General features: G+C 38.4%; 1 long non-coding RNA gene across 1 annotated transcript in view; it reads left to right on the plus strand.

Moving 5' to 3' along the window:
• The window catches only part of LOC133569556 (uncharacterized), a 177,120-nt gene that overhangs the window by 96,794 nt on the left and 56,386 nt on the right, over nt 1–23,940 (plus strand). Inside the window, exon 3 of the long non-coding RNA XR_009809829.1 lies at nt 15,373–15,427. This is a non-coding gene — a long non-coding RNA (uncharacterized LOC133569556). The remainder of the gene's footprint in view (nt 1–15,372; nt 15,428–23,940) is intronic.

The following is a 23,940-nucleotide window of genomic DNA, read 5'->3' on the forward strand; positions in this document are numbered from 1 at the left end:
GACAGTGCGCCGTCGTCACGTGGTGACATTGCTGGTTTTACCAGCAGAGGAGCATGTTTGCCAACGCACAACCACGTAGTTCTTACAAGCAGACACGGCATGTAGACAGAAAGTGGAGAATGGATGCGTTTTGGTTGAAAAACTAACGATAAAGGTGAAGCTCTAGCACTAAAATGCTGCTCTGCAAGTGGTGCTTTAAAATAAGGCTAGTTAGCTCGCGGCTAACGTCCATCCACAGTCGACAGTGTTTTAGCTACTTCTAAATCACTAATCCTCTCCGCCATGGTGAAAAATAAAGTGCGTTTCTTACAATTTCATCCCTGCAAGACGAGGAATATCTAAACATGCTTCACTACACATCTTAGGAGAGGGGTCGGGAACCTTTTTGGCTGAGAGAGCCATACAAGCTAAATATTTTTAAAAGTATTTCCGTGAGAGCGATATAATTTATTATTTTTTTAACAGTGAATACAACTATTTGCGTGCATTTTTAAGAAAGACCAACATTTTTAGAGTATAATAAGTCTCTTATTATTTTTATTAACATTGTTATTCTGAGGCCAACCAAAAATAAATAAAATACTTCTTACCATTAATCCGACTTCTTGAGCAGGTGCGGTAGAAACCGGATGGATGGATGGATGAAAATGCATGAGAATGTTTTGTATTTTGAACGTTATTTTTGACACGATAAGTAATGAATAATTCCAGCGGAATTATTCATTACTTATCGTGTTAAGCAATGTCAGCTAAGATTTATCTGAGAGCCAGGTGCAGTCATCAAAAGAGCCACATCTGGCTCTAGAGCCATAGGTTCCCTACCCCTGCCTTAGGAGGGTACAATACCTCACCGCTAAAAGGCTAGCACTGCTCAATGAAAACAAATGCCCTGTGGATTCACACCTGACATCCACTGTAATGATATCAAGTACAAGAGCGTATCTAGTCGATACTATAATGATAACATTGATATTTTTTATCATCATATCTTTTTTCCTTGTTCAAAATGTATATTGTGTTTATAAACTCAGGAAATTGAATGATCACGTAAGTACTAGGTATCAGATCAATATCCAAACTTGTGGTATCTTTCAACACCTATGTTAAGCATTCAAACAACAGAAGAATAAGTGATTATTACATTTTAACAGAAGGGTGGATAAAACATTTTAAAACAGATAATAACCAGATATTAACAGTAAATGAACAAATAGATTAATAATTATTTTTTTACTGCTTGTCCCTCATAATTTTGACGAAAAATAGAATGCGAAATGACACAAAATGTTACTGCATACGCCAGCAGCCAATTTAGGAGCCTTTGTTTGCTTACTAATAAAAAACAAGTTGTGTAGTATGTTCACTATTTTATTTAAGGCCAAAATTGTTATTCGGTTGTTATAAGAAACATATGTTTAATAACCCCTAAGATTTTTTGTTACTATTAATCCATCCATCCATCCATCCATCTTCTTCCGCTTTTCCGAGGTCCGGTCGTGGGGGCAGCAGCCTAAGCAGGGAAGCCCAGACTTCCCTCTCCCCAGCCACTTCGTCCAGCTCTTCCCGGGTGATCCCGAGGCGTTCCCAGGCCAGCCGGGAGACATAGTCTTCCCAACGTGTCCTGGGTCTTCCCCGTGGCCTCCTACCGGTTGGACGTGCCCTTAACACCTCCCTAGGGAGGCGTTCGGGTGGCGTCCTGACCAGATGCCCGAACCACCTCATCTGGCTCCTCTCGATGTGAAGGAGCAGCGGCTTTACTTTGAGTTCCTCCCGGATGGCAGAGCTTCTCACCCTATCTCTAAGGGAGAGCCCCGCCACACGGCGGAGGAAACTAATTTTGGCCGCTTGTACCCGTGATCTTATCCTTTCGGTCATGACCCAAAGCTCATGACCATAGGTGAGAATGGGAACGTAGCTCGATCGGTAAATTGAGAGCTTTGCCTTCCGGCTCAGCTCCTTCTTCACCACAACGGATCGGTACAACGTCCGCATTACTGAAGACGCCACACCGATCTGCCTGTCGATCTCACGATCCACTCTTCCCTCACTCGTGAACAAGACTCCTAGGTACTTGAACTCCTCCACTTGGGGCAGGGTCTCCTCCCCAACCCGTAGATGGCATTTCACCCTTTTCCGGGCCAATAATAATATGTTTTGTGGTCCCCTTCATTTAGAAAAATATCGAAATATATTTTGGTACCGATACTGGTACAAAAATATTGGTACCGGGACAACCCTACTTTAGGACCAGCTTAATTTAAAACACAGTGTTACACAAGATATACGTATAACTAGGCGGTCCCAGCTCCATCTCTACTTTAGTTTGGGGGTCCTTGGCATGGAAAACGTTGAAGGCCCCTGATCGATTGGTTCCAATTTTAACACATCCAGACTAGTTATTCAGGAGGAGGTTATAAAACTGAACAGCTGAAATGGGACATGACAGACAGAGCCATTGATTGTATTGATTGATCTCACTAAGGTTTTCTCATCCACTTACATGCTTTGTTTGTTGTTGTTGTTTTTGTCTGGGCTTATATAAAGGCTCATGGAATTTGTCAACAGGACTCTATGGGATGTTAACAGTGCTGGGGAATGGAAATGACAATTAATTATCTCATGTCTTTGATGTAGATCAGATGAGGGTGCATATGTAGGACTTCTTTAAAATGCTCCCTCATTTGTCAGTCGACAATGTTTAGCTGAGTACAAATGTATTTGTGAAGATTCTTAAAACTTGCTTAATAATATTCCATTCATCCATTTCCTACCACTTGTCCCTGCGGGGTCACAGGGGGAAGCTTATCTCAGCTGCATTCGGGCAGAAAGCAGATATTGTTTGATGAATATACTGTATGTATTTGTTCTTTCCAGTTGTTGTGAGGAGGTTTTGTTGCGTGCACTATATGTATGTGCACTATACTGTATGTGCGTGCAAACAATATTGGAACTTTGAGTATTGGCCGATTGTTGATTCTCTATTGCATCATACATACTTATAGTACTTAGTAGTGTTCAATGTTAGAAAAGGCTTGATCGGGTCAATTTAGTCTAACAGAGAACAATGGTAGGTAATACAAACATTAATCTAATTTATTTTCCAAATCTGAAATTGACTTGTGCTGTCTTTAAATTCAAGTGGATTGATATTTTTGGTGACAAATATTGGCCATAATGATTCTTTAAGTTAAGCTCATCACACTGTAAGTTGAATGATTTGTTATTGAATACTTTATAACACACCTTGGATACTTTGTATCCAATATGGAACTACAATGATTTGATATTTTACAACCCCGCCTTCCGCCCGATTGTAGCTGAGATAGGCGCCAGCGCCCCCCGCGACCCTGAAAGGGAATAAGCAGTAGAAAATGGATGGATGGATACAAATGTTGTGTTTTAGGTTGCAATATTGTTCAATTAAGGACACTTACTGCGTATGTCTAGCTTGTGTGTTATGGTGTGCTTAGCTGTTGAGTAGCTGCTAGCTCCAATAGGTTACCATGCCTATCTTTTGTACATGACTCAAATCAAATACAATATAAGACCAAACTTGTGCGGACATTTGGATGTTAACTGGCTGTCCAACTTTGCACAGGTAAATTTGCAGCACTACTGCTTGCATCATAGTGCGTATGTCAGACATTTTAGATGCTAACGAATATATTGCAATCCAATACTCGTTTTTTTTTTTTTTGCTGATATCGGACCGATATGATTACTGGATCGGGCATCCATAATTTGTATTACATGTATGCTAGCATGTCTTCCAAATATTTTCTAACGCAACACATAGGGGGTGCCTATATGAATAAACTTGACCGCAAAGGAATTAAATTACTTTTTAAAAATGTTTTTTATAACTTTTGTTGATTGCAGAATTACAGGACAAGTGCCGCCCTAAAGAGGAACCGCACTTTTGGGGAGGAATTTTGCCTATCCTTCACAATTATTATAAAAGACAGATGGATTTTGTTTTAATGCATTCAAAATATTAAATACACAACATAAAAGTCCACCTACAGCGGAGTCAATGGGATTTATTGTTATTATAAGCGCTAACACAGGCAAACTATTTATGGCGTCGACATGATCACCAGCGTGTGTGCCTATGCTTACATCATCGATTGGTCTGTTCTTTGCTTCCCTGCTCCCTGTAAGTTTATTCCATCCATCCATTTTCTACCGCTTATTCCCTTTGGGGTCACGGGGGGCGCTGGTGCCTATCTCAGCTACAATCGGGCGGAAGGCGAGGTAAACCATGGACAAGTCGCCACCTCATTGCAAGGCCAACACAGATAGACGGACAACATTCACACTCACATTTACACACTAGGGCCAATCTAGTGTTGAAAATCATCCTATCCACAGGTGGAGGTGGAAGTGGGAGGAAGCCGGAGTACCCGGAGGGAACCCACGCATTCACGGGGAGACCATGCAAACACCACACAGAAAGATCCCGAGCCCAGGATTGAACCCAGGTCTACTCAGGACCTTCGTATTGTGAGGCAGACGCACTAACCCCTCTCCCACCGTGAAGCCCTGTAAGTTTATTGTAGATCATAAATCATGCATCTCACCTGAAAAGTTAATAGCTTTAGCAGATTATCCGACAAGTTGGGACACTTTGACAGCCATTTAGGGCCTGGAACTGGTGAGAACCACAAAAAAGGGCTTGTTCCTGCTGCCCCTCCACCCATTTATTTGCGAAGATTTTGAGAAATGTTTTCATCCAAATGGGAATATATGAACATCCAAGCGGGCAGCACGATGAAACGGGTGTGCCTCACAATACAAAGGTCCTGTGTTAGAGCCACGGACTCGGGGTGTTTCTGTGTGGAGTTTGCCTGTGACTGTGGGGGTTACCTCCGCGTACTCCGGCTTCCTCCAACCACCAAAGACATGCACCTGGGGATAGGTTGATTGGCAACACTAAATTGGCCCTAGTGTGTGAATATGAGTGTGAATGTTGTCTGTCTATCTGCGTTGGCCCTGCAATGAGGCGGCGATTTGTCCAGGGTGTACCCCGCCTTTTGCTTGAGTGCAGCTAGAATAGGCACCAGCACACATGCGACCGCCGAGTAGGGCAAGCGGTAGAAAAATGGATGGATGGATGAACATCCAAGCAGTCTGAGTCCTAATGACAGCAGACCTTGTAAAGTAAGTGATGTTTTATTACGTTTGTTGGCTCTCATAAAGTCTGCAGTGAGCAGAAATCAGTGATGAAAAAAACTAAACCAATGTGATGTGTTACATGTATATTTACATTATGTATATAAAACCCTAATGGATGTGTTCGGATGTTTTTTTAGGGGCTCTATAGGCAGAAATGAACGATTCCCATTGGCTTCATTGTAAGCAGACTTTTGATCGAATTTATTTAATATTTAGAATGCATTAAAATAATCCATCCAGCTTACATAATTGTGAACGATAGGCACAATTCCCAAAAGAGGTGCAGTTCACCTTTAAACATTTCAGTCCAGTTTTTCCCCCAATGTACAGTATATCCACAATATTTAGGTGGGGGGGGGGGGTATAGACTCCACCACTGACATTGTTCTTTGCGCTCCTCTAAGTGCTCTTGTTCTTAATGCAAATGCTCCACATGGGTGGACACGCATGACCATTCTCGCGGGATAACAACAGACCCCGCAGACGAAACACATCACCTTATTGCTCTCCCAGCACACTCACATAAACACGGGCACACTGACCAGATCACACCCCCTCAGGGCTGTGGCCAGCGCTTGAGCGATGTCTCCCCAGGGGGCTGATATTTTATAGTTTGTGTCCATCAGTGCCATAGCCCAGGGCACCAGGGTTGACAGTAAGTGCTCTCAACACCGGCGACACTGATTCATCTGCGCTATGACACAGATGAGAAAGAGAGAGTAGGGGGGTGCGGCGGGGGGGGGGGGGATGCGCATATTCAGTTTACTATCAGTACATATGAACTGGGCTCCAAATTGCCTGCTCTTTATTTGTGGGTTCACATATAACCATGCTTTTCTACAATATGGCGGCCGAAGCCTAACAAAGGGTTCTTCAATCTAACATGGCATTTCAATTTTACAGCTTCTACCTCCACCATCTTATGTAGCTCTTCTACATTTATATAGGAAGGTTACCTATGAACCTCAGCCTGCTGGATGCGCATACTAAGCAATCAATGTGTCACCTCATCCTGACAATCCTATTTTTTTTTTTCACATGAGACCGCTGCTCATTTTTCCTTGTCAGCAGAAGGTAATTTGCTGTATTGTGATTCGGTCCTAAAACTTGGTGACGAGGTGTCTGATAAGTGGCGAGCCCCTGCCGCAACCCCCACCACACCCGAGCATCACGCACAATATGCACCGGGGTGAAATATGATGGATGCACCCCAACCCCCATCCTATCTCCGACCGACTGCACCCCGCACCCCAACGCCTTCTTTCCAGGCCAAGCCCAACATAGTTGAAGCTGAGGCGGGCTGCTAAATTAGATAAGCAGGACTGTGGCGCAGCGCCCCTGATTAATAAAAGATGCAGTGCTCCCCGGGGATGGCCCCTCTGAGGGCCCGGCAGAATCTAGCTTCAGACAATGGAGCCTGCTGCACAATGAACAGGAAACGAAAAAAATTAACCAATCATGTAAATATAACATTTAAAGCACTACTAGCCTGTGACCCTCTGTAACATTACACATGCAGCATAATAGATAATAATGCTCGCTGAAAGTGTAGAACCTGAACAAAAATGTCAATATATTCACTTATTTTGGAAGTATTGCCCGCTCTTGACATATGTTGGATACAGAAACACATTTGCATGTGTATTTGCTACTTTAAATTATTTTTGTACAGTGGGGCAAAAAAGTATTTAGTCAGCCACCGATTGTGCAAGTCCTCCCACTTAAAATGATGACAGAGGTCTGTAATTTTCATCATAGGTACACTTCAGCAGTGAGAAACAAAATGTGAAAAAAAAATCCAGGAATTCACATTGTAGGAATTTTAAAGAATTTATTTGTAAATTATGGTGGAAAATAAATATTTGGTCAAAGCTCTCACTAATGGAATTAGGTTTTTGCTCAAAATCTCACGATACATGGCCCCATTCATTCTTTCCTTAACACGGATCAATCGTCCTGTCCCCTTAGCAGAAAAACAGCCCCAATGCATGATGTTTCCACCCCCATGCTTCACAGTAGGTATGGTGTTCTTGGGATGCAACTCAGTATTCTTCTTCTTCCAAACACGACAAGTTGAGTTTACACCAAAATGGATACATGGATGATACAGCAGAGGATTGGGAGAATGTCATGTGGTCAGATTAAACCAAAATAGAACTATTTGGTATAAACTCAACTCGTCGTGTTTGGAGGAAGAAGAATACTGAGTTGCATCCCAAGAACACCACACCTACTGTTGGAAACATCATGCTTTGGGGCTGTTTTTCTGCTTAGGGGACAGGACGATTGATCCGTGTTAAGGAAAGAATGAATAGGGCCATGTATCGTGAAATTTTGAGCCGAAACCTTCTTCCATCAGTGAGAACTTTGAATGGTTGACAAAATACTTATTTTCCACCATAATTTACAAATACATTCTTTAAAATTCCTACAATGTGAATTCCAGGACTTTTTTTCACATTCTGTCTCTCACAGTTGAAGTGTACCTATGATGAAAATTACAGACCTCTGTCATCATTTTAAGTGGGAGAACATGCACAATCTGTGGCTGACTAAATACTTCTTTGCCCCACTGTATATCAACAGTCAACATGCGCATTCTTGTCTACTCTACGAAAGGTATTTATACCAGTTGCCATTCACATTAGGTAAACACAATCACATAGGATCTACTCCAAGAGCTGTAATCAAAACAAGTGTATTATCAATCAATCAACTGAAGTTTTTTTATATAGCCCTTAATCACAAATGTCTCAAAGGGCTGCACAAGCCACAACTACATGGCAAGAATAAACTCAACCCAATGGGAACAATGAAAAAACCTTGGAAGGGACCGCAGATGTGAGGACCCCCGCCCCAGTTTTGACTCCCAAAAATTAAAACATCATGTTGGTGCTTGGAGTGGTGTAGATCTGCACTGCATCATTCTGACAGTGTTTCTAAAGGTTAATTTACTTTATTTATCATTTTATTCATGTACCTACCGTATTTAGCAACTACAGTATAGGTAAGAGGCATGAAATATGAGAAACCGTCATGATGATGCAGTGCGGACAACTTAATCACCGCAAACCACAGCTACATTTTATAAACAATAAAAAAGAATACATTTCAGACACATTGGGGTTATTACCTGGGTAAAATCACTTCAGATATTCAAAGTTATTGTATTGTTTAGGTGTGTGTGACGCCCTGGCTTGTGAGTGCATTTTTTTCATTGTAGAATGTCCATCCATTTTCTACCACTTATTCCCTTTGGGGTTGCGGGGGGCGCTGGAGCCTACCTCAGCAACAATCGGGCGGAAGGCGGGTACACCCTGGACAAGTGCCCATCCATCCATCCATCATCTTCCGCTTATCCGAGGTCGGGTCGCGGGGGCAGCAGCCTAAGCAGGGAAGCCCAGACTTCCCTATCTCCAGCCACTTCGTCTAGCTCTTCCCGGGGGATCCCGAGGCGTTCCCAGGCCAGCCGGGAGACATAGTCTTCCCAATGTGTCCTGGGTCTTCCCCGTGACTGTGTAGAATTTATTCATACATCCATCCATATTCTACCGCTTATTCCCTTTGGGGTCGTGGGGGGCGCTGGTGCCTATCTCAGCTACAATCGGGCAGAAGGCGGCGTACACCCTGGACAAGTCGCCACCTCATCACAGGTGTAGAATTTATATACTTTTAATATTTATGCTCATTCTAAAAGGCGATTTGATGGCAGGTACTTGTTTATTGGCTAAATCAGAACCTGAATAGTCTGACTGTTGTTGATAATATGAGACAGTCACCAGCATGTCAGCACATTATGTAAATCAAGTAGACCAGGGGTACTTGAGATTTTTTTTTAAATATTCTAAAAATAGCAACAATTCAAAAATCATTTTTGAATATATTTATTGAATAATACTTCAACAAAATATGACTTTACGTTCATAAACTGTGAAAAGAAATGCAACAATGCAATATTCAGTGTTGACAGCTAAATTTTTTGTGGACATGTTCCATAAATATTGATGTTAAAGATTTCTTTTTTTTTGAAGAAATGTTTAGAATTAAGTTCATGAATCCAGATGGATCTCTATTACAATCCCCAAAGAGGGCACTTTTTTGATTGATTGATTGAAACGTTTATTAGTAGATTGCACAGTTCAGTACATATTCCGTACAATTAACCACTAAATGGTAACAACTTGTTTAAGTCGGGGTCCACGTAAATCAATTCATGGTACAAATATATACTATCAGCATAAAACAGTCAACACACAGGTTAATCATTAGAGTATATACATTGAAATATTTACATTATTTACAATCTGGGAGGTGGGATGAGGAGGGTTTGGTTGATATCAGTACTTCAGTCATCAACAATTGCATCATCAGAGTAATGGACATTGTAACAGTGTAGGTCTGACTTAGTAGGATATGTACAGCCATCAGAGAACATAGTGAATTCAAATAGCATAAGAACAAGTATATACATTAGAAGTGCATTTGATTATTTACATTAGATTTTTTACAATCCGGGGGGATGGAATGTTGATGTTGATGATGACTTCTATGTGTATAAATCTTTATTTATAATTGAAACATTTGTTTATTTGTCAACACGTTTTTAGTTAACTTTATATCTTTTTTTCCAAATAGTTCAAGACCACTACAAATGAGCAATATTTTGCACCGTTATACAATTGAATAAATCAGAAACTGATGACATAGTGCTGTATTTTACTTCTTTATCTCTTTTTTTCAACCAAAAATGCTTTGCTCTGATTAGGGGGTACTTGAATTCAAAAAAAATTCACAGGGGGTACATCACTGAAAAAAGGTTGAGAAACTCTGTAGTAGAAGAACTGAAAATAAATATTGCAATTGTATCACCTCTTATAATGGATGTAATGCACGTCTGTTAAAACAAAAACAGCTCTTGGAATCATGTTTTATTCCCCCTTTGGACTACAATTAATATTAGTTTGAAATAAATATGTTTTAATAATAACAATAACTACTATTGTATTGAAATGGTATATAATTGTCCAGGTACATTTATTACATTATTGAATGTTTCACATTATAATACTATATGAACTCAAATGTTTCAATATTGCCACAGAAGCTGCATTCAAGCTAAAAAAAACATTACTCGATTATTTCTAAAAAAAAACGTTTCATAAACTTCCACATGGCAGAAAAAAACATTTTTAATAGAAGTGTGAATACAAATAAAAAAGAGTCTGCGTGTGTTAATGTCTGTCTACTTCCTGATGCACAGAGACTAATGTTATGTGCACGAGTGGTGACATTTTTATACTGGGGCCGACTGTAGCATTTATGTCATCATGACTCAAATGGATGAAATTAGAATTACAAAGTGATACGCTTTCCCTGGAAACGCACCAAAAATGTAATAGCTTGTTTTTCCCAATGCAGCAACCATTTGCAAAGTTCTGGAGGAGACTTGCTAACTAACTAATCAACAAATGGTGATCAAAACAAATCTCAGAACATATTATTTGCAGGCGTTCCGATGTTCAGCACTGCGTCATACTACCATGTCACTCCAGCTTTCTTTTGGCTCCATTCACGTGCATCCCTTTTGGCTTTGTAGAATGCGATCTTCCTTCTCACCCCTGTCTGTGAAATAGCCTGCGATGAGCCAGTTGCCTATATAGACCAACAGAATCAAAAGAACCTGCCCGTTATTTTCAAACTTGGGTTTCAGATTGTCTTTTAAGGTGGTGATTTGTTCAGTACTCACATCATTATGCAAATGCATTCAGAGGGTCCTGAGTGCACAACAAAATGGTTCAGTAGTCTGAATACTGAGATGAGTCATCTAAACATATGTGCGTGACTTTTCAGAGGAACGTTTCTCATTTTGTACACGACGTGCAATTGTCGCGAACACCAGGGCCTTTATCTTGAAATAACCTCCACCTGCTTCTGCCTGCGAACAATAGCAAGACGCTTCTAATTTTCTGCAAGATAATGCAAGTCATATTGAGATGAAAAAGGTCAAGGGTTAACCTGTGAGATTCTGATTGGTTTTGAGCCCTTGCCGTCCCCCTTGCTGGAGATAAAATGGAAAGTAATATTTCATTTACAGCACCGCGACTCTAAGGCTGCGTCGAGATTTTAGGCAATAGTTGGGTGAGGAGGTGTGCAGTTGTGCGATGATTACAGTGCATCTAACCGTCAGCACTCGACACACAACAATGGTCCTGATGATATCTTGCATCAGCAATTTTTTTTCTGTCTCTGCTTTTTAGTCGTTCAATTTTCTCCATAGCCCTCCAACCTACAAGGATTGATGGCTTTTGTGTATGCATATGTATAGGCTGCCAATGTGCACTTGAACTTGCGTTTGACCTTCATCTGCAGCTGAGCATTCTTTTTTAAAGCAGTTTTAGTCCAAGCAGCTATTGTAAGTTGTAATACAGCACACGTTATTCATGATTTATTCTTGATGTTTGAAAAACAATGATTCGGTGAAGATGTATATATATATATATATATATATATATATATATATATATATATTTTATTTTTTATTTTTTTAATTGGTTCAAAAGGGACCCATTATGATTTTGGTAACACTTTAGTATGGGGAACATATTCACTATTAATTAGTTGCTTATTAAAGACTTACAAAGACTTAATTTAGAGTTATTTAGACACTAGGAGAACATATAAGAGTTAGGGTTAGGGTTACCAATAAGCAATAATTCTGAGGTTATTGAGGGAAGACTCTCAGTTAATGGCTTACTGGTTGTGTAATAAGGCCATGCAGTATAAGGCATTATTAAGTACTTAATAATGACTAATTAAGAGCCAATACGATACTATAACTAATGGTGAAATATGTATTACCCGTACTAAAGTGTTACCATGATTATAATCTACATTTGAAACACTTAGTTGTAATATGTATCGGGAATGCTCTGCGGACATTTACCTTCCTGAAAGCATTCCCAGATTGAAAATGAATCCATGCCACACCCTCTCCAAAAGTATCATAATTTATCTCATGAAAATATACACCGTTAAATATAAATCTTGAAGACTGATGTCACTGCTTTTTATTTCCAGATATGTTTCAAAATAAATCTCATAAATATTATATAGATTCACCTAGTCACAACATTAGGTACACCTGCACACTCACCGATCGAAATAGACCAGTGGTTCTTAACCTGGGTTCGATCAAAACACACCTGACTCATCGTGTAAATAAAAACTTCTCCCTATCGGCGTATTACGGATACAACAGCAGAAGTAATTTTTTGTGAGTTTATGCACTGTGTTGGTTTTGTTCTTTGAACAAGGTGATGTTTGATTGTTTGATTGAAACTTTTATTAGTAGATTACACAGTACAGTACATATTCCGTACAATTGACCACTAAATGGTAACACCCGAATAAGTTTTTCAACTTGTTTAAGCCAGGGTCCACGTTAATCAAATCATGGTAATGGTTAATGCATGGTTCATTTGGTGCAACAGTAATAAAAACATAGTAACACTTTAGTATAGGGAACATATTCACCATTAATTAGTTGCTTATTAACGTGCAAATTAGTAACATATTGGCTCTTAACTAGTCATTATTAAGTATGTATTAATACCTTATTCGGCATGGCCTTATTATCACCCTAACTCTCTAACCCTGGCCCTAACCCTCTAACCCTAACCCTAACCAGATAACTCTAAATTAAGTCTTTGTTACTTAGAATTAGGGCTGCAACAACTAATTGATTAAATCAATTGAAATCAATTATAAAAATAGTTGGCAATTAATTTAGTCATCGATTCGTTGGATGTATGCTAGAGGCTAATTTTTTATTTATTTAAAAATATACATATATATATTTTTTTTTTTTTTAAATAAACCTTTATTTATGAACTGCAACATTTACAAACAGTTGAGAAACAATAATCAAAATAAGTATGGTGCCAGTATACTGTTTTTCAAAAAAATACTGAGAAGGATAGAAATGTAGTTTGTTTATTAATCGAAGTAATAATCGACAGATTAATCGATTATCAAATTTGTTGTTAGTTGCAGCCCTACTTAGAATATGTTCCCCTGGTGTCCAAAAAACTCTAAATTAAGTCTTTGTTTTATTTAGAATATGTTCCCCATACTAAAGTGTTACCAAAAACATATATACCGTATTTTTCGGACTCTAAGTCGCTCAGGAGTATAAGTCGCACCCACGGCTAAACTATGAAAAAAACCTTGACTCATAGTCCGAAAAATACGGTAACTCTGTCTTGAATTTGAAAAAAACATTTAAATTGTATTTTTCACTAAAGAAGGGTTCGGTGAATGCGCATATGAAACTTGTGGGGTTCGGTACCTCCAGCAAGATCAAGAACCACTGAAATAGACTGCATAAAAAACAGAGGCTTATCATCAGAATTTGTGTAACTACATGCCGCATGTCGGCGTTATTATGCGCATGCCACGATTAGATGAAAATAATATTTTATCCTGTGTTTTCTCATAGCCTGAAGCACAGAGAGTGGAGCTTGACTTAATGTCCAAATAAGTACGTCCACTTCGCTCTGACATCACAATGTAGCCAGACGGCAAAACTCCCAGACAGAAGCAGCCAAAACTGTGTGCAAGCTTACGCCAAAATGCATTATCCTTATGATATGACGCTTTGGCATTGTTTAACACGACTATCCAACATTTTAACATATATAAGTCAGAAAAATATACTCAATGGATCATAGATCCCTTTTAGAAACCCACTTATAGTGTGTTTAAATGTATTGAGCACCACATTGTAAATGACACAGTTTCTTGGCCGATGTCAGTTGGTGCAAAAAAGCTTAGAGAAGTAATAAACTTGCAGTGTATAAGCAAAGTGCTGAAGGCCTAAAAAAAGCCTAAACTAATGCAACTCAAATCACAAAATCCCTCTGTCTTAATAAAGGACCCAGTGACACCTATAACAAATCTATGACATAAAAATAATTCATATTAGTGGATATTGTGCGGAAATCCCCCAAAGCATTACAGTACATACAAACAACATGAGCTCATTTATCATTTTCTCTGTCTTTCATTTCTTTGCTTGAATAATCTCTTTGACCTGGTTTCTTGTGCATCTTTTTTTCTTCTTTTATGGCACCCCGAGGGCTATACGCATCACACATTATGCAGTCATCCAAACAACCTCTTGCAGAGAGCGGTCCAGTTTGTGGGAGGGGCTTCCAGCTGCCCTGGAAGGTCACTCCCAGTGGTCATGTGACCGGCCACTGGCGCCCCTTGGGTCAAATGACAAACGAAGCTGCCAGGACCAGGAGGGTGTCAGGGGTGTTTTTGCACAAAGCTTTCTATAAAAGTGTAACTGGGCTGTATTTGCCCTTTCCTCTTGCTGTGTGTTCGGCCAACAGGCCCCTGAAGATCTCTTAAAAAAGTGCTGATGCACTAGTGCTCATGTAATCCTTCTCGCTCTGCTCCACCTCAAACCCCTCCCCTAACCCCCCTCGCATTCCCTCACAGCCTGCTGCTGCTGATGCGGGCGACATGGTGACGGGATGAAGGGGGCTTGTTTGGGCCCCAAGCTAATCAGCGCACATTAGAGCATGACTAAATAAATCTTAAGTGCTGCTAATTGCTTACCAGTGAAAACAATAACAGGACACTTGCCCAGAGGCTCTGGAGTAGCGAGGGGCTGGGGCACTGGGGACCATGGGTGAGGGGATGGCGGGGGCTGGCACCGGGCCAAGAGGAGACACCGGCACCATCCGTCACCCCCTCTGCCTTCATGTTTAACTCACACACCACTTGGCACTGTCACTGCATGCGCCAGATGCCCCGCACCCGCCATATGCAGCACATGTTGCCTGCAAACCTCATCAGCCAAGAATTAGCCTTACATGACGATTCCAGACAGGCCTGGTCCTCTTCCAGCACCATCTTACATCACTGCATTAATACACATGAATTAGTAATGACACAATTAGACTGGGTTGTTCCGACATTTGCTTTACATTAATGCTTTCTCCGGTGCGCACCATAAGACCTCAGACCTTTAGATATTAGAGACCGAGAAGAAGCCCTGGTTAGTACAACGTAAGAAGGCTACCATGACCCTTACATCAGACTAGGATGTCTCCTCTTTGAATTGTTGAAAATGTGCCACCCTGTCCTGTCCTGTGCTGTCTTTTAAAATTCTGTTTGTTTCTGACACAGGTTGCCTGTCTGTGAGGGAGGTGTTTGAACAGCCTACAAACTACTGTGACAAAAGGTACGTGTAGCTCAGTTGCAGACTCACACAAGAATTTAAAGGGACATAGAAAAACAAAGATTTTATGTTGGTCCTACAAAATGGGCATCAGTGCCCCTTGTATGCTCTGTACATTTGTGGTCAGAAGATTACGTACAGAAAGTCCTATTTATTAGTGGTCTTCAATTATTTATTTTAAAGTTGTTGTTTTTTATTTATTTTGCCTTTCATTCACAATCCCAATGTGAGACGAGAACACATGTCTGTTTGTATGCATTCGAAATTGTTAAATACTACTGGCACTAGACAGCTAACGATGTAATTAATGGGAGTCATCTATTCCGCCCAAAATCCCTCTAAAAAAACATCCAAAACCGCCAAAAAACAGACTCAGTGCCAGCTTCTTTCCCAGAGCTGTCACCATGTTGAACTCTAACTCATAATAATAATAATAATTCACTCCTATACAATATCCTGCCCTAATACCCTACTGTGCAATACTACCCTTCGAGTGCAATACGTCCAACAATGATTGTTATTTATTACTTCGGTACTCCTGTCTTGCTCTGTATATTGTAAAGTATTTTGTATTTCTAGTGTTTTGTATATTGTTCAGGATTGCTTATTATTTTAATTGGATAGTAGTCTGTTTATTTAAATTGTTGGTTTTTTCCTTTATTACCTCTTGTGTTATTTATTTTACCCCATGTTTGTTCCCACTGCCGCACTTTAAGTTGGAGTCTTTAATCTCGTTATATGCAAATATAATGACAACAAAGTCCATTCCATTCTCTTCTATTCTATTCTATTCTTTACATGTCTGTATATTAATCAAGTACTGTATTAGCAACATTGTTATTGTAAGAGCTGACGCAAAGGAACTATGATTAGTAATGCAGCGTTTTTTCCAAAGTGCTGCATAACAATATTAAAAACAATATTCAAATATTATCCTTAGCTCCACCAATGACTGAATAAAAAACAAAACAATAAATAAATATAAAACCAATACAAAAACAATATGAAAATAAATATGATTAAAACGATTTTAAAGGGTAAAACCAATTAAAACAACAAATATTAATCACAATTTAAAAAACACGGAGCACCACACAACTCACGTAGTGTTAAAAGCCAAAGAATAAAAGTGGGTGTTAAGACGAGACTTAAAACACTCCACCGTGGGAGCAGTTTGAACATGGAGGGGCAGAGTGTTCCAAAGATTAGGGCCGACCACAGATAAGGCCCCGTCTCCCCTGGTTTTAAGTCTGGTCTTGGGCACCAGGAGCAGGAGCTGGCTCTCGGACCTCAGAGCGCGCGCAGGAGTGTAAATTTGGATGAGGTCCGAGATATAATGAGGTGCCAGTCCATGTAAAGATTTAAAAGCAAACAGCAAGGTTTTAAAATCAATTCTAAAATGAACAGGGAGCCAGTGTAAACTCTGAAGAATTGGGGTTATATGCTGGCGTTTCCTGGCCCCTGTTAAAAGTCATGCTGCCGCGTTCTGGGATAACTGCAACCGGGAGAGAGCTTTTTGGCTAATGCCAGCATAAAGTGCATTGCAGTAGTCCAGGCGACTTGAAATAAAAGCATGCACAACTTGTTCGAAAAGGTTAAAAGATCAAAAACGGCTTTACCTCTGCTAAAAAACGAAAATGATAAAAACACGATTTTAAAACTTCATTGACTTGTTTGTCAAGTTTAAAATCGATCCCAGAGGTAACGAGCTTACGCAGCTGTTGACATACTGAGCTGCTGCATCGCCTCTAAATTGGTAAAAGTTTGTGCTGTTTTTTTTATCAGAAAATTGTGGTCAAGATGTTTAAGCTTTGCCTTTTCTTACTCTTTTTTGGACATGTTGCAAGGAGAAACTAGAAATGTTGATGGAACATGCTGTAATTGTAAGCATGTTTGAAATAAACGACCAAAAATCATAAGCCAAGACGTTGGTCAACATTATTATTCAACATAGACCCAAAGATGCGACCAAATGCTCATTTTCTCCCAACTTTTTATTTTTTGGGGAGTGAAGATTATGATTAATTTATTATCTAAATGGAAAATACAAGTATTGCGCTGAAATATATAAACATCCCATCAGTTAGCATACCAATGAGAGCCTACGTTGTACAGTAAGTGATTATTTTATTATGTTTATAGTTCATATTCCTTGTTTAACTCTTAACTCAATACTGCTATATGATACTTTGTGTTCCACTAAAACTAGATCTGCTTATCACTCAGCGTCTAAAGCTTCTAGCTCAAACATCTTCTGTATATTCAAGCTCTAAAAAGTAAGGGTTTGGAACATTGTTTTCCCCAAAGCTATCCTTGTTGTCTTTCACAAAGTCTGTCATGATTTGTAGGTTGTTGTTGGTATTGGAAATACTGAACATTGTTATGCGCTCAGGACCAAAATACATAAATATGAAATGTTATTGTAATTGTGCTTGTTACTTCATCACATGTACAGTATACTTACAGCATGTATATAAAACATTGATGGAGGTTTTTGATCATTTTTTTAATTGCATTTTACAGGCGGAAATTGTAATCATCATTACATGCATTATTAGTTGACAATTGCTATCATTTAGTCTCGATTTAGAATGCATAAGAAAAAGAAATACATATGTTTTTCTTGTCTCACATAAAAATTGTGTATGATATAAAAAATTCCCCAAAATATGCAGATCCCTTTTAATTACTATTTTTCTCTTGGAGGAATAATTCAACTGTGGTGGTCTTAGGTTTGCTTGACAACACAATGGAATGTGCAGCAGCGCCACTACACGTGACACTAACTTAACTCATGGCACGCACTCAAATGACAGCACAACACCTGACAAGTATGTAAAACACACTAAAGGCAACTACAGCTACTACAGAGAATAACAACGACTCAAAAAATAGTTGTCCCAATTTTGTGGGGTCAAATAATTTAGAGTCAAGTTTTAACCATGCGACTAAATTTGTTGACTACTTCTACCGGCAGCTAGCCTCAACCCTCAACTATGGTAGGCCTTAAATCATTCTCCCTGTAAAAGTGTATGTAAATATTTTTATTGTTTTGACACTGGTAAGTTCCCGGGAGATGGTCAGGGACAGTTCCGCTTGCTTATTAGAAGTTGAAATAGAATAGATTAGAAAGTATTTTATTGATCCCTGGCGGATATTCAGCACCACAGTAGACAATAATAATAATAAATAATGTATAACATATATTATATATATATATAATATATTAATAATATGAATATATTCTACATATATTCTACATTTAAGTGCAGTCAAGGAACATTATACAGTCTGATGGCTGTCGGTATGAAGGACCTCCTGTGTCGTTCCGTGTTGCATTTTGGGAGTCTGAGCCTTCCTCTGAACGTGCTCATTCTCTCCGCAAGGTCCGAGTGTAGTGGGTGGGAGCTGTTGTCCATAATGGCTAGGAGTTTTGCTAGACTTCTTCTATCTGACACCACCGCCAGAGAGTCCAGCTCCACTCCCACCACGTTACTGGCCTTCTCTACCAACTTGTCCAGTCTGTTTGCGTCCCTCACTCTCAGCCCGCTGCCCCAGCAACCCACGGCGTTAAAGAAGGCGCCCGCCACCACTGACTCGTAGAACATCTTTAACATCTTTGTCCAGACGTTGAAGGATCCTAGCCTCCTGAGGAAGTAGAGGCGGCTAAGTCCCTTCTTGTAGAGGGTCTCAGCGTGTTTTGACCCGTTCAGCTTGTTGTCGATGTGTACACCGAGGTATTATATATAGTTGTTGTACAGTTGCTCCTTGTGTTGCCATATGTGTGTATGTTGTGCTGTCAATTTTGTATCTGCACCGTTGTTGTAGTTCTGCTCAGCCTCAGCCCAGGAGTGCCAGCAACAAATATACAAAATTATGACTCACGCTTGCCATCCTTGAGACCTCCGATTTCGGGAGGTGGGGGTGGGGGCGTGGTTAGATGGGGGTCGTGGTTAAGAGGGGAGGAGTAGTATTCACCAACTTGAGTATTTCATATATATTCCATATATATAATATATATATATATATATATATATATATATATATATATATATATATATTAAATACTTTACTTTCAGTGAATTCTAGCTATATATATTTATTTTATTATATATATATATATATATATATATATATATATATATATATATATATATATATATATATATATATATATATATATATATATATATATATATATATATATATACATATATATATATATATATATATATATATATATATATATATATATATATATATATATATATATATATACTATAAATAGTTCAATTTCCGACAGCACCTATCAAATACACAGTAATAAAAACACAGTTGTTCTACTGACTGTAATGTGCTTGCTGGTTACTAAAAAACTAAACAACAACACTTACCTTTCACTATTTGAGTAACCTTTGTTCTGCCATTTGCTTATTGGCGAGCGATCTCCGAATCCAGGAACATATACCACAGATTTGTTGTAGACAAATGACAAATGAGAACAGGATGTTGCTTCCAGCTATCAGCATAGCCATCTTTGTGTCAGCAAAAGTTACACCATCGGGTCTCCATTTTGCAAGGTGGCCCATAATACTGGGTTGTGAACGATGCTTCGCTGCGGACGCTTTGTGCTTCGCTGACCGTTCATGGCTGAGTATATCCGGAAAATCCGGGAGGGTTGGCAAGTATGTTATGAGTAGAGAGTCACAAAATACGAGCTGGTTTTGAGTACCCGAAAGGAAACCCATGCAGTCACGGGGAGAACATGCAAACTCCACACAGAAATATCCTGAGCCTGGGATTGAACTCAAGACTACTCAGGACCTTCGTATTGTGAGGTACATGCACTAACCCCTGTCCCACCGTGCTGCCCTTGAATTGTACAACTAAATGCTAAACATGATTGACTCAAGGTTTTTTTCTTCCCCTTTTGGTCGTTCATTTCCTTCAAGACATGAGTGTTGGAGCAGGGTGTGATGTCAGGGAGGTTCTTCAGCTTTCCACTGTTCATCCTCATTCTCCTCTCTTCCTGGAAGGAGCATCTAACTCCCTCTGTGTCTCCTCCGTTGTGTTTTACAGCTTTCCCACGGGACGTGTGTGCTTTTGTTGGCTTTTCTGCCGACATGTGCCGCCTAATTGTTTGATCAGTTAAGGTTGACTGACCTGTTAATTGAGTACTAATTAGGATGTGATGTATCTAATGAAGATGCTAATTTATTGTTTGGCACTCATCCAAGTGTTGGCTTTGAATTCAGAACTGAATCAAACACGAGATGAAAGTAAACAAGAAGAGGCAAGGAGGTGCTTTGAAAGCACATGACTCAAATGTGCAAAGTGATCACGTTTAATAGCCTTTATCTGCCTGAAATGAGCATGCTATTATATGGGGGCTAATGCAAGAATAGGAAAAACCATTACACATCACTGAAATTTTAGTATTAGTGTTCTTAACTTTGCAGCATTTGGGATATTGTCCTAACGGGGACTGTCGTAATTGTCCATTCAGTGAAAACTGTCATGTGCTGCATACTCATACTCATATTTAGCACTAGTAAAATTGTTATGTATACTTTTTTCTGACATAATTAAGAAGTTTAATTAAAAAAGCTGTCGCAAAAATTTATTTTTTCATATTTATTTTTTTTTAAGTACATCAATCCATCCTTTTCTACCGCTTGTCCCTTACGGGATCTCGGGGGTACAGTAGTACCTAATTTACGAACCTGACTGGTTCTGTGACAGGGCTTTTAACTCATAACACTTGCATCGCAAATCAACCTATCCATTTGAATTAGAATTTAAATCAATTTATTTGGTGCTTGCCCACCCGCGCCCCAACAGCACAATTTTAAAATCCAACATGCTTTTTAAAAAATCTAACAAGCTTTTTAAAAAGAAAAAACAACTTTTATACAGGTAATATTGTATAAATAAATACAATACAATGTACTACTACAAACTAGATTTGTTTAATTATGTGATTTAATAATGAGGTACAGTACAACTACTTCAACAGTATTTCCTTCCAGCTGCTTCTCCATCAAACACACCATCAGCAGCTTTCCCATATTGTCATGGATTAATGTCCACTGTTAAGATACTATTAAAACATTGTTGGCTGGTGTTATGATTCAGTATGGTGTAGACTTGCAGTGATACGCTCAAATTGCCACACAGCCATGATTTTAATGGTTTATTTCTTTGATTCAATTAATATCATACACATTTTCCTTTAAACTCACGTTCTTCTTCCCAAAGGTTGGAAAAACAAAATTGTATCGATCTCCAGCTATAAGCTAATGCTGGCGAGTAAGACCGAATGTTTTGAGCAGATCTTGCAGGGTTTACTGTTACATTTGCTTCATTGACTAATGGCGGGGATCTAGTCAACTTAAATATTTGCTTGCAACTTGAAGCATAAAAATGAGCAGAGGAATAGTTTTTTTCTCGAAACACTCTCAATTTGGGGCCCTCTTACATTGAAGTACCGCTGTATAATGTTAGGTACACATTTTGTACTGTAGTTTAACCAACACATTGGAGCAGAGGACATAGATTAGTGTTGTTTGCTGATACCGCAGTGATTGATTACGCCGACAAATACTAAGAATGCACGAATAATATCGGACAGATGATTATCAGGCAGACATTACAGTCATACCGATTAAATACATAAAAGAAACATAAAACTTAGCTCCGTAAAAGATAAAAAAAAACAACAACCTCCAATTACAGTATATAAGACTACTTGCACTGTGCTGTTAGTTTGAGCAAATCCAGCACTCCTTTCCCTGTCCCTTTACTTCCCCTGAGCTCCTTGTAAACAAACATGGCATCAACCGTGTGGGACATCTTCACTACTTCAGAAGAAGACATTTTCTGTGCTATTTTCACCAAATGTTCTGCAAACATTCTTTCCAAGGAGGGGGAAAAAAAACCATTAAACCTTATTAGCCGCCTGAAACGCCAGAATTGCTCCAATGCGTTTTGAAAGCCTTAGAAGACGCCTGAGCTACTATAGAAATTGTCCCAAAGCCAGCTGTAAAGAAAGGTGTCCACGGATTACAATTTCATCTGAATTAAAAAAAATTATATCTATTACTAGGTTAGCTGTGTCGGCCGTGAGAAGCAGAAATTTAGCTGCATCAGTATCAGCATGGAAAAAAAATACAGTTATTCCTTAGTACACACACACACACACACACACACTAATTCATTAGGATCACAATCTAATGATGATATAATATCTTTACAAAGACAGTAAGGCTGAGTTTTTATTGACATTTTCAGTATTAATTTGGTAAATTAATTTATGGTTATTATTGTGGTTAAAGATTCTAGTTTTGTGAAGGTGAAACTTTGCAATAAAGTGCATCCAGAAAGTATTCACAGCGCATCACCTTTGCAGACTTATTATAAAATGTAATAAAATTAATTTGTGTGCTCAAAATTCTACAAACATTACCCCACAATGGTAATTTTAAATGTTTTCTTATTTTATAATTTAGCAAATGTATCAAAAACCGATATATATATATATATATATATATATATATATATATATATATATATATATATATATATATATATATATATATATATATATGTATATATATATATATATATATATATATATATATATGTTTATATATGCATATATATATACATATATATATATATATATATATATATATATGTATATATATATATATATATACATATATATATACATATATATATATATATATATATATATATATATATATATATATATATATATATATATATATATATATATATATATATATATATGTATATATATATATATATATATATATATATATGTATATATATATATATATATATATATATATATATATATATATATATATATATATATATGTATATATATATGTATATATATATATATATATATACATATATATATATATATATATATATATATATATATATATATATATGTATATATATATGCATATATAAACTATATATATATATATAGGTTTTTAATACATTCGCTAAATTATAAAAAAAATATTTATATATATATATATACATATATATATATATATATATATATATATATATATATATATATATATATATATATTCACGGTGGCAGCAGAGGGGTTAGTGCATTTGCCTCACAATACGAAGGTCCTGCAGTCCTGGGTTCAATCCCAGGCTCGGGATCTTTCTCTGTGGAGTTTGCATGTTCTCCCCGTGACGGCATGGGTTCCCTCCGGGTACTCCGGCTCCCTCCCACTTCCAAAAACATGTACCTGGGGATAGGTTGATTGGCAACACTAAATTGGCCCTAGTGTGTGAATGTGAGTGTGAATGTTGTCCGTCTATCTGTGTTGGCCCTGCGATGAGGGGCGACTTGTCCAGGGTGTATCCCGCCTTCCGCCCGATTGTAGCTGAGATAGGCGCCAGCGCCCCCCGCGACCCCAAAAGGGAAAAAGTGGTAGGAAATAGATATATATATATATATA

This window comes from Nerophis ophidion, linkage group LG02, assembly GCF_033978795.1.
Source record: "Nerophis ophidion isolate RoL-2023_Sa linkage group LG02, RoL_Noph_v1.0, whole genome shotgun sequence".
In the NCBI taxonomy this organism is placed as follows: domain Eukaryota; kingdom Metazoa; phylum Chordata; class Actinopteri; order Syngnathiformes; family Syngnathidae; genus Nerophis; species Nerophis ophidion.